Source organism: Sciurus carolinensis, chromosome 8, assembly GCF_902686445.1.
Source record: "Sciurus carolinensis chromosome 8, mSciCar1.2, whole genome shotgun sequence".
NCBI lineage: Eukaryota > Metazoa > Chordata > Mammalia > Rodentia > Sciuridae > Sciurus > Sciurus carolinensis.
In genome coordinates, this window is record NC_062220.1 from 71,677,747 (window position 1) to 71,690,619 (window position 12,873).

At 36.2% G+C, this 12,873-nt stretch overlaps 1 protein-coding gene across 1 annotated transcript in view; it reads right to left on the bottom strand.

The window, feature by feature from the left end:
* The window catches only part of Immp2l (inner mitochondrial membrane peptidase subunit 2), an 892,224-nt gene that overhangs the window by 391,568 nt on the left and 487,783 nt on the right, over positions 1-12,873 (bottom strand). The window lies entirely within an intron of this gene.

The window sequence follows — 12,873 nt, forward strand, 5'->3', positions numbered from 1 at the left end:
ATTTAAAGTATTCAAACTTGTTTTTCCTGTAGAGGACAGTGAAAAACCTAAACCACCTCTAGTTTTTCCAGGGAACTCTTAGCATTTTCTCTCTATATCCCATGAATATCGTTTCCAGTGCCCCACATTTAGTTCTCTAAAATATTTAGTTGTTACACACCTAGCTTCCCTGCTAGACACTTCGTGAGGACAGACTCTTATCTTTCGTCACCTCTGTTCTCCTAGGGTCTAAAACAGTGACTGCAACATATAGGGCAATCAGTGAATGTTCACGGGATTGATTTTATATATTGGCATATATATTTATAACTTACATATTCTGCTGACTGTGTAGGACAGACACTGAAGTACTGCTCAACATTTTAACAGGACAAAAAGCAAATTCACCCCAAAGGTTAACTTAATATCTTTGCCATTTCATGTTGGTGACTTCAAATTTCTAAAATTATGACACTCTATATTGCCATTAGAAGACAGAGCACTTTCATTCAGGGTATGCATATTTAAATACATATTTTTACTTTACAGTATATGGTAATAAATTTGTGATTAAATACCTAATTGTGAAAAAAAAAAAGAACTATTCTTGCCAGAATCCAAGTCCTGTGAAAGCAGCCAATGCTGTCTCATTAGTTAGTAAGCTAATGGAAATGTTGCCAGCATTTCTTTCAGTGTCTAGAAAACAGAGTCTGCAATGTGCCAAGTCTTCACTGATTTATTTTTGTAAACAGCAGTGTAATAAACCCAAGGAAGCCAAAAAAGCAAATTTAAAAAAAATAAATATTCGTTTGCTATCAAGATGGATATGACCTTTTTACCCAAGCCTATTACTGATGGTTCAGAAAGACTATGTGAACTAGTCATTCGTTTATCTTAACAGCATTTGCAGGCACTATCACAACTCAAGTTTTCAAATGCCCTCAATTTTGCATTCCTATGACTTTTCAACAAGGAATCACATTATTTTACCCATGTACCTTATTATTTTCTGACCTTTCAGGAAAAACCTGATAATATAAATCTGCAAAATGAAATAATACTCAAGAATTCCACTTTTCTTCCTTAGCATGCCTGCACATAACCTTCAGCTTTAAATTCACTGTTTTACACGAATTCTATGAAAAGTCACCACAGTGGGGTTTAGAATCAGGGATGCTCTAGAGTGCAGACTTTTGAGTCCTGACTCTAGCACTTACTGGTTTTAAGGCTTTGGGGCAAATTATCTCAGCTTTCTAAGTCTCAGTTTTAAATTCACAAGATGGAGATAACTTATTATCATTCTCATTGTTTTCTTAAAACAACTAAATGAATTAATTCATGTAAAGCACTCAGGGCAACTCTGAACTCAAGAGAAGTAAAAAAACTAATTATTATTATGTATCAATAAGAATACCTACTCAAAAATAAGCTTTTGGGAAAATGGATTCAGCATATATTTTCAAAGTTTGCTGGTATTTTTCCCCTATTTCAATACATATAATTTGAATGCTTAGATGTTTCACCTTAGATAAACTCACTCACAATATATAAGAAATCTATCCATTAGGTCTCTGGGATTTAGACCATGTTAAAACCCAATGTTCTTTTTCTTAAATATCTAAAAACTTCCATAATCTTTCATGAAAACATAGATTTGGGATAGAACAGTGTTGGTTTTCAAGCTTCTGGTTGCATTCCTAAAATGCATATCTGTGAGTATTGTTAAGTCTAGCTCTTTAATCTCCCAGGTAGGGAGGAGTTTCTACAGGAGATGTTTTATCAGCTAGTTTCCAAAACCAAATAAGATTTCAATGGTGAATACAGCAGACGGTCTGGGTTAATTCAAGTTCACAGACTAGAGTGAAGCAGGGATGTGATTCAGAGCACAGTGACAAACTTGACTGGCTAATGAACCATTTATGCTAATGAAAATGTGGTCAATAAAGCAGGAAAAGTCAGGAACAAACCACAGAGTGACTGGCAGAGTCTGGACTTAGCAATCTAAGCAAGGAGAATATTAGTCTTGTACAGTTTTCAGGAAGCCCAAGTAGCTGGGCTGTTGAAGTTGGAAATGATGAAGCTAGGGATCTATGTAGTTATCTCCTCTCCTTCAGAGATCGGTACCAACTGTTCTAAGAAGAGAGTTGCAGGGGAGGCCAGGAACCGTCCTCCATTCACTCCTCTCCCTCACATTCCTTATCTGAACCTCCCACCAAACCTACCTCCAAATATATCTCAAATTCTTGGGCTCTGTGCCGTATGCACTGCCACCTCAGTTGTTCATATCCCCCTTATATCTTTGACCAATCTACCAGAATTCCGTAATATCTTTTGAGTTCCAATTGAAACCTTTCTCATCCAGTTTCTAAAATACATCATTTCTTCACATTGCAGCCAAAGTAGTATTTACAAGTACAACCTTTAAAAAAATAGTATTTACAAGTACTTATTTACATGAAGTACTTTCAGTTATTTTACTGTGAGACCTCCATTAAAATCTTCGTTCTTCTTCACTACCCTGCACTCACAAAGTTCTGGTTATGAGAATATTCTTTACTTTACCTACTCTTTGCACCAAGCTATTTTCCAATTCAGGAAATATTATTTCTTCTTTATGGAATGCTCTCTCACCACCACTAAGTCATTTTTAAGCTGGCTCCTTTCCAACTTTAGCATTTCAGCTTTAAGAGAGAGTTATCTCTTTCCCTGTAGGGTCCCACTCTTAAACCCTAACTTGGCACTTTTCTTTTCCTTGAAAAATTTTCTACAATTTGGAGCCATTCTATTATGTGTGTATGTGTGATTGGCTGATTTACTTTTTGTTTGTCTCCATACTAGGCTGCTAATTCTGGGGAACTACATTCATAGTCGATAAAGTGAGCATTCAGTAAATATGTATTGAGTACATTAATGAACAAAGAAAAAACGAATGAGATTTTAAAATGAGAGTCATTAACAAAATAAAAATAATACAAATAAAGGAAAAGAAAAGAAAGTTCAAAGAAACTGCTTCAGAACATAACATTTTACATAGACAGGGGCTATGTTCCACAGTAGGTACCTTACATTGATTGTTTCTTTTCATCTTTGATGTGATTCTTAAAGGCAATGGGACAATTAAGCTGATTTATGCCTCTCCAGATCCACTTTCCCCATTCTTTTCTACTGTGTATCAAAAGATGTAATCTTGACCAAAATGAGATCTGGACTCTTCTTTTGGCTTCTGGGAGGTAATCTCTAGGTCCTTGGAACCTTAGAAGTGTCTCTGATTATCTGCAGGCCCTAAGTCAGATTAGACAGTCTAATAATATGATTTAGACTAGGTGCTGGCCACACCAGAAAAACAAATGTGTGCTAGGATGGAGCTTTGAGTCACATGATATCAGTCAGCCTAAAAACTGAGATCAACCACATAGGCAATCAATCAATCAGTCATGTTTGTTTGTATTTATATTTGCATATGGAGCCCCAGAATAAACCCTGAACACCAAACATGAGATTTGAGTGATTTCCCCTGGTGGCATACTGTCACACATTTAGGACAAGAAAGGAATGTGTCCGATTCAAGAGGGAAAGGACAATGGAACTTCAGGTTTGGTACTTTACTACACCTGCTTGGTGTGCTTCTTCCACTAGCTGATTTTAATTTGTATCCTTTCCCCATAGTAAACCACAACTATGGGTATGACAGCTTTTAGTGGGTTATGTGAGTATTTCAACAAATTATGGAACTTGAATATGGTTTTGGGAACATTCACCCCAAAGTAACTGGTATGAGAATAAAGTACAGTCTTGGGGACTATTTCTTTTAAACTCTTGCATCCACCACAACCTCCGACATGAGAAGCTGACCTGTGTGGATTATATAAATAATGTGAACCTTTGGCTTAAGGGTGAATGCAGATATTGGGGAGTACAGTGATCCCAAAGGAGGTTAGGCAGAAGAAAAAGAGAGAACTTGACACTTATTCTTGTGCTTCTGTCCAGTAAGACTGCATCAAACTGGCTGTGTCCCTCCCTGACAGACAGATGGCCACTGCTCTTTCCCTTCTCCCTTTGGATAATGACATTTTTAATTAGATTAGTTCCTTCACAAATAAATCTTTCTCAATTTCTCCTAGTTTGAGTGGATTGTTTTTCTTCCTTTTGGGAGCCTCCCTGATAGAGGAAAGCACTATTCCATGAGAAAATAGGGGCTCGAAAAAGTGAAAATAACTCGTGTAACATCACAATGAGACTTGAACCTGGTTTGTCCAATGGCGAGGCATATTCACTATCTACTACAATGGGCAGAAGGAAAGTTGGCAAATAAAATAAAGAAAGAAAAGCAAGAGAGATAGGCAGAGAACTAGGAAAATACATGGTCACAATCTCTAATAGATAAGAGAAGAGATAAGCAAGAGATTGGGCATATGCTGGAGACCAACATGAAAGTCATCTAATTCTTCAAAAAAAGAATACTTACAAGAAGAAATATTTCAGACTATTTCATACTTAGTAATCCCTGAATTAAATCAGTGTACCACCAGGGTAGCTGATGCATGAAGCAGCAAATATATAAATCTATACATACATTTATGCAAATAAGTAGAATCATAAACTCATTATACACAAAAGTTTAATTAACAGTGCTGAAGGAGAGTGAGATGTTGTAATGGTTAATTTGAATTGTCAGCTTGATTGGATTAAGAAAAGGAACAGATTAAGAAGCTTCTGGGTGTGTCAATGAGAGTATGTCTAGGAATGATTGGCTTGTGGGAGAGAGAACTGAAGTGCAGACCCTCCCTAAGTATGGACAGCATGGTCCAATAGGTTGGAGTCCTGGATGGAAAAAAGTTGGAAGAACAAGGAAGCAATAGCAGATCCAAGCTGGATTCTTGAACAGGTTCTTGATTGCTGTTGCTGTGATTGCCTGAAGATATCAGACTCTCACTCTTTCACTCTTCCAAAGTGGACTCTGCCAGCGATTCTCCAGGGAGTTTCCAGAAGCCTTTGGTCTTGAACTGGGATAGCATCATTGATCCCTTTTGTTCTGAAGCTTCAGCATCTTGGACTATGCAGCTACTAGTTCCTCCAACTCCAGCCTGCAGATGGTCACTGTGGGCTATCCAGTTTCTGTTTGTGTAAGCCAATCTAACAAATCCCCTTGTTGTAAGCATACCTCCTGTTGGTTCTGTTCCTTTAGAGAACCCTAAGACTGGAGTGCATTTGTATCAGCATATGTATACACACTCATTTACACACATACATATATAAAGAGACCACAGGGGATAAAGAACAAGAAAAATAAAGTATGTATGAAAAAAGATGGCTAAATTTATTTCACATATCACAATTTTGCAAAAAGTATTTGTGACTGATAACATTTTTCATTATAGAAAAGGAACATTGATCTCACAATAAATTTTGGCAGAGAGAATGTATTCTGTATGAAATAATTTCTCACATTTCCAAGATGATATAAATTAATATGCAAAAAGCACCAAGAAAAAAGTGATTGATTTTCATATTTTCATGAACTCAATATGCAGCATAAATTTGTCATTTTATGCATGTTTTCTAAAACAGTACTCCTTCCCAGTAAAATAAAATGCACAAGGTGTGGACTTTAAAATTTGGCAAAGATTCTTCAATCAAACAAAAAATAAATTTTTCAGGAAAAACATCAACTAATAAATTGAGGTCCTTCAAACTCACTACTGCTTTTTAAAATCCGTAACAGCACATTTTTAGACAAGAAAAACTTCATAAGCCAATTGGAAAGCTCTTTTATCTTCTAGACAACATGTAAATACAGAGATCAACAATGTTAAAAGATCTTGTCTATTCTCTGAACTCTAAACTTCCCAGGACAGACCATGAGGTCATTCTAATTTTAGAAAAGACAACTCAGAAGTCTAGCTCAAATCCCTTCTGTCGTTCTGTCCTTTGAATTAATGGGCTAATCAGGGGATGAAGTCAGCCATTTCTTTGCCAATAACAATAAAAGAGCAATTCCTTGAGAGAATTGCTTTCTATTTGACAATCAGTCTGGTACTCAGCCATGGGAAGGTTGGGTGCATAAATACACTCTGGCAAAAGTAGAGTGGATGCAACACCAACAGTCAAAGGCCTGCTTTGTAAATGACTTATTTTGCAACCCAAGAGAACAACTTCATTACTATGTTTCTTTGATCTCATCTTAAACGGAGCGGACTGGACTAAATCTGGTTAAGCAAATAGATTCTTTCCCTCATACCACCTCCTTTATATCACCGACGACTGCTGGGGACCATGAAGGATGCTTTGGGCTCAGAGGGAAGAAGCTCTTTGATCAATTGGCAATGTCTGCCATGGGCAAGCTGCAGTAGAAATGCTACTTATTTGATGTATCAGTGTTAGATGATTGTTGGATGGTCTTTAAACCCAAACATTTGGTAAAAATGAACTGGAATACAAATGAACAAATCTGTGACAATAGGCCATAAAAAACAATGGACCTGAGGTTTTAATTCTACAAAATTAAAAAATGTATAGTAGATGATACCTAGTGTCTTTTAAAACTATACCATTCTAGGTTTCTAGGTGGAACATGCTTTTGTATGTGTCTTCATTGCTTTAATAATTAGGATGAAGGCTGATGATTGTATTGACCAATTTTAAGTAGCATTCTTTATATAATAAAAGCCACAGTCTCCTAAGACCCTCCACCAAACTACTTATAAACCAACCTAATTACTGTTTAGGGCCAAGATAAGCAGAAGAAGTGGGGAACAGGTCTTCTTCCTGGAGAGACAGTTAAGGTGGAAGGACAGCTGCACAAATCACAAAGAACTGATTCCCAGGCTCTCAGATCTTTCCACAATGTGCAGTTAAACCACTTTCTAAGGCCAAAGGCAGGACAACATGCCACTAAAAAGTTCTTGCACTCTTTGCAAATAGTTCATGAAATAAACCACATCATAGCCCTACAGACAGTCTTCCCTGAAGTTTCACATCCACTGTCTTCCTTCAAAGACAGTTCATATATAACTGAAGAGAGGTGATAAATATTATCCAGAACTTCATAACACAGATTTATAGAATGAAGGGAAATGGTTTTTAGTGAAAGCAGTTCACATTTTTCTCAGGAATGCAGAAGTAGGTATAAAATGATAGTGAGAAAAACACCTACGTATATGCAAACTCCAAAGAAGCTTTGAACAATGAAAACAAAGTTATAAATTCAATTGGAGAAAAAAACTGAGCACCACGAACTGTCAAAGGTAGCAGGACCCACTTTGAAAGGAAGTCTTTGCCTCTGAAAATGTCAGCCATCCGATATGCTTTAAACCTTTTCCCCAAATTTAAAGCAGCACACTCCATGGCTGCACTACTGAAAACTGTCATGATAAATTGTGATTAGTGTTCAGTTGATTAACAACAGTATATAAGGAAGTAATTATATGGATACAATGGTTAGAAAATATGCATTACTTGTTTGTTGTTGTTGTTAAGTAAAAATATTATCTTTACAGAGAGAAACTGGTGATTGGACATTTTTGATTAAGAGAATAAGAATGACTGATAAAAACTAGGATAAGTTGTTTTTGCAGTGGGCATTTCTGATTAAGGAAATAAAAAGACCCACACAAAAAATGAATGAGGGTAAGGTTGTAATTACAAACGAGACTTCACGAGTTTGCCAAATTGAGCACATTATGAAAATGCCAGCTGAGTTTAAAATGATTCTCCCTAGTGAGTTTGTGTCGGCAAACCCAAGAGAGAAGGAATGAAGGGACAAGAGACACAGGGAGTGACAGCAAGACAGGAGTTCTGATCAAGCTGCAAATTTTTATTGTTCACACGGGTATTTATGCTGAAGGAATGAGGGGTATGACGAGACGCAGGCTGGTTGGCTGTGTTCTACAATTGGGCTCCTGATAGGGTGCAAGTTCGCGCCAGCGGGAAGGTGAAATCCCGGAAGAGAAGCAGGGACGGCGCCATAGGTGCCATATTGTCAGAACTATCAGCCAGGAGGGGGGAGGGGTGTGCCTTGTGAATCTGTCAGTTGCCAGTTGCAGGGTGTTTGTGCAGGGCAAGGCAACTGCAAAATGTTCCCTGGGCTGCTGCTTATCGTAAAGGTCAGGACGTTCTCAGAATGAGAACTTCTTCTTGGTCCCGGACAAGTTTGGATTACTGACGTGCTGGAGACACCCAAAATGTTCTACTGCACCAAGATGGTCATGTCGAAGTGCAGTGGAAACCAGGTATATGATATTTAGGCTGAACCCTAGATATGTAAAAATATAATAAACCTACATGTTTTGATTATATTTATAAGCAGATATATCTTGAATTTCAGGTAAGTCACTAAAAAAGTTTCTTATTTGATGTCTTTCTGGTGCTATTGTTAAATCAGGACTTGCTTAAATTTCAGATAGAAAAAAATGACTTTCAATTAATTTGTACTTTTTACCTTCAAAGCAATATGTGATTATGTATTACTAAAAGTTTATAGTGTATAAAGACCTCTTATAACTCAACAATAAAATAACAACCCAGGGCTGGGGATATAGCTCAGTTGGTAGAGTGCTTTCCTCACAAGCACAAGACCCTGGGTTTGATCCCAGGCACCGCAAAAAAAAATCAAATAAATAACAACCCACTTAAAAAAAAATGGGCATTGGGCTTCAATAGAAATTTCTTCAAAGAATATAGATAAATAATCAAGTGTGAAAAGATTCTCAGCATAATTAGTCATTAGAAAACTGCAAATCAAAACTATAAGAAGCCATTTGGCCCCATTAGAATTGTAAGAATTTAAAAAATTATGAAATAAAAAGTTCTAGTGAAGATACGGAAAAATGTAACTCTCATATGTAGATCATAGGAATATAATTTATAGCCAATTTGGAAGAATGGAAAAATGATTTGGCAATTCCTCAAAAAGTTAAACATAGAATTACCAGATAATCCATAATGCCATTCCAAACCATACACCCACCAAAATTTAAAAGTTACTCAAATATTTGTACACTGATGTTCACAGTAGCTCTATTTGCAATTGTCAGAATGCAGAAACAATTCTAATGCCTATCAGTGAATGAACAGATAAACAACACGTAGTATGTACAATAAAATATTATTCATCATAAAAACAGTGACATAATGAGTCCTGCTACAAAGTAGAAGAACCTAGAAAACATTATACTTAGTGCAAGGACCCTGACACAAAGGTCACATACTGTATGATTCCATCAACATGAAATTTTCTGAATAGGTAAATTCATAAAGACAGAAAGCAGATTGGTGGCTGCCAGGTACCAGACAGAAATGAGAATGGGGAAAACTGATTAATGAGTCCAGGGTTTTCTTCTGGTGTGTAGAAAATGTTTTGAAACTTTATATAGTTAGTGGTTGCATGAAACTATGAAAGTATTAAATGCCACTGAATTTGAACATGGTAGATTTTTAAGTGGTTAATTTGATGTTACGTGAAATTCACTTCCATTTTTTAACATTAATAAGGGACTCCCCAAGACTCTGCTATGAATGATAACTATCCATAATAAAAAATGATGGGATCATGACAAAGATTGAAAGAGAATTTTTAAAGGAAACTGTCCACTGGCTAGATCTGGGCCAATTCCAGAATCACTATAAATAATGATGTTATTAACTTCTAATGCAGTTTAGGAAAAAGAATCTACTAGCCCTTATGGGTACTAAGCAAAAAAGAGAACAAGTGAAAGCTACTTGTTACAATAGTATGCCAAATAACATGTATAAAAAGAACAACAGCATTAGAAATGGCCATCTTTTCCATGCCACAGCAGTGATAATTCAGGAAAGAATCATTAGGGGATGCTAAAGTTATTGCATAAAATTTCATTAAAAATAGAATACTTACACAAAATTAACTAAGAATTTTAGGGCAAGTTTCTTTCAAGTGAATCAGTCATAATGACAGTAATTAAAATAATAATAACATGAGTGTATACATGTGTATAAATACACTCACACACCTATATACATTCAAAATGTTATCGGTTGCTGAGTGCACTAGGAATTCCCTGTGTTATTCTTTTTTTAATTTTTTTTTATTTACCTGCACAATGTACATTCATACTATTCCTATAATCATACATGTCCTTAGGGTAATGTTGTCTGTCTCATTCCACCATTTTTCATACCCTGCCTCTCTCTCATTTCCCTGTACATAATCTAAAGTTCCTCCATTCTTCTCTCACTCCCCACCTCCCCACCCCCATTATATATCATCATCCACTTATCAAGGAAAACATTTGACCTTTGGGTTTTGGGGATTGGCTTATTTGATTTGGCATGGTATTCTCCAATTTCATCCATTTATCTGCAAATGCCATAATATTATTATTCTTTATGAATTAATAATATTCTATTGTGTATATATACCACTGTTTCTTTATCCATTCATCTGTTGAAGGGCATCTAGGTTGGTTCCACACTCTAGCTATTTTGAATTGAACTGCTATAAGCATTGATGTGACTGTGTTACTGTAGTATGCTAATTTTAAGTCCTTTGGGTATAAATTGAGGAGTGGGATAACTGGGTCAAAAGGTGGGTCCATTCCAAGTTTTCTGAGAAATCTCCACACTGCTTTCCAGAGTGGCTGTACCAATTTGCAACTCCACCACCAATATACAAGTGTGCCTTTTTCCCCACATCCATGTCAACATCTATTATTGTTTGTGTTCTTGATAATAGCCGTTCTAATTGTAGTAAGATTGTTTCTATGGTTGCACATGATGTAGATTCACACCATTCATGTAATCATACATGTACATAGGGTAATGATGTCTGTCTCATTCCACCATCTTTCCTACCCCCATCCCCTCCCCCTTCATTTCCCTCTACATGATCCAAAGTTCCTCCATTCTTCTCTTATGTCCCCAACCCCCTACTCCCATTATGTATCATCATCCACTTATCAGGGAAAACTTGGCCTTTGGTGTTTTGGGATTGGCTTATTTCACTTAGCATGATATTCTCCAATTCCATTCATTTATCTGCAAATGCCATAATTTCATTCTTCTTTATGGTTGAATAATATTCCATTGTGTATATACACCACATTGTCTTTATTCATTCATTTATTGAAAGGCATTTAGGTTGATTCCACAATCTAGCTATTGTGAATTGAGCTGCTATAAACATTGATGTAGCTTTATTACTGTAGTATGCTGATTTTATGTTTTTTATATGCAGTAAAATGAAATTAAACCTCTGTCTCTCACCCTGCACAAAATTCAACTCAAATGGATCAAGGACCTAGGAATTGGACTAGAGACCCTGCAAGAAATAGAAGAAAAACTAGGCCCAAATCTTCATCATGTTGGCTTAGGACCAGACTTCCTTAACAAGAACTCCTAAAGCACAAGAACTGAAAGCAAGGATCAATAAATGGGACGGAATCAAACTAAACAACTTTTTCTCATCAAAGGAAACAATCAATAATGTGAAAGGAGAGCCTACAGAGTGGGAAAAAATCTTTTCCGCACGCACTTCAGATAGAGCACTAATCTCCCAAGTTTATAAAGAACTTAACAAAACCTTACACCAAAAATAGAAAGAACCCAATCAACAAATGGGCTAAGGAACTGGTCAGACACTTTATAGAAGAAGAGATACAGGTGATTAACAAATATATGAAAAGTGCTCATCATCTGTAGTTATTAGACAAATGCATATTAAAACCAACCTAAGATTTCATCTCACTCCAATTAGAATGGCTATTATCAAGAACACAAGCAATAATAGGTGTTGGCATGTTGTAGATTGCTGGTGGAGTTGCAAATCGATGCAACCACTCTGGAAAGCAGTATGGAGATTCCTCCAAGAACTTGGAAAGGACCAACCTTTTGACCCAGTTATCCCATTCCTCATTTTATAACTTTGGCTTCTAATGTAGGAAAATTTGAGAAATATATTTAGGATAAAATTTTGCATGTAAGTGAACATGGTATGCATTTACTGATCAGTTCTCCGCTCCTATCTACCCTATGGCCTACCCCTAGAAAGTAGGGCAGTATCTAAAGTCTGATATTAGTGTATTCAGAGTTACATTACGTTTGTGTAAAAAATACTTCTTGAATTCTGCTTTGTTACAAAGTGATTTCAACTGTTGAACCACAGACATAAAACATCAGAGAAAGAACCTCAGACAAGCAGAATTAATCCTCTTATTTTATAGATTAAAAAAAAATAAGGCCAGAACAGTAAAATAACCTACTCAAATTAATATATTAAATGGAGGTCAGAGGTAGAATCCAAAGCCTGGTTCATGCACTGCCTGACCTGTAACCTTTTCACCTACCATGATGTCTCATCAAATGGTTCAGGGTCTCGCTTTCTGCTGATTATCACTTCAAATGTTTGAGAGAATTTATAGGATACTTACTTGCTTTTCAAAAAAATGATGCTCGCAATAAATTTTCAAAGCAAGATTTATTTCTGATCATGTTGAAGAAGCCTTATTTCTTAAGGTTCAGAGCAAAACCCAATCTTAGTCCCATGTAAAATACATGGGCACATGAAACATCTTTAGTCCTCCAATTTTTGGACATATTTCTGCCAAAATTCTTGTTCCTCTGCCAACTAACTAGCATTCTCTGAAAAATATTTAGATCACTTTGAAAACAGGAAATTGGCTCACAGAGATTTTATCCATACAGTCACTACAGAGATCAACATTCTAATGTTCTTGCTAGTGGGGTTTCAATACAACAGAAGAGGGTGACAGAGTTCCAATTTTTCTTAAAATATATTTTTAACTTCCAGCAACATTGAATACCTGGTTTTTCTTTTATGTCTGGTTCTGGCCAAGATTGAAATCAGCAATAAGGATAGTTTTATAGTACTTTTGTCTATGATCAAAAAACAGAAATGCTGAA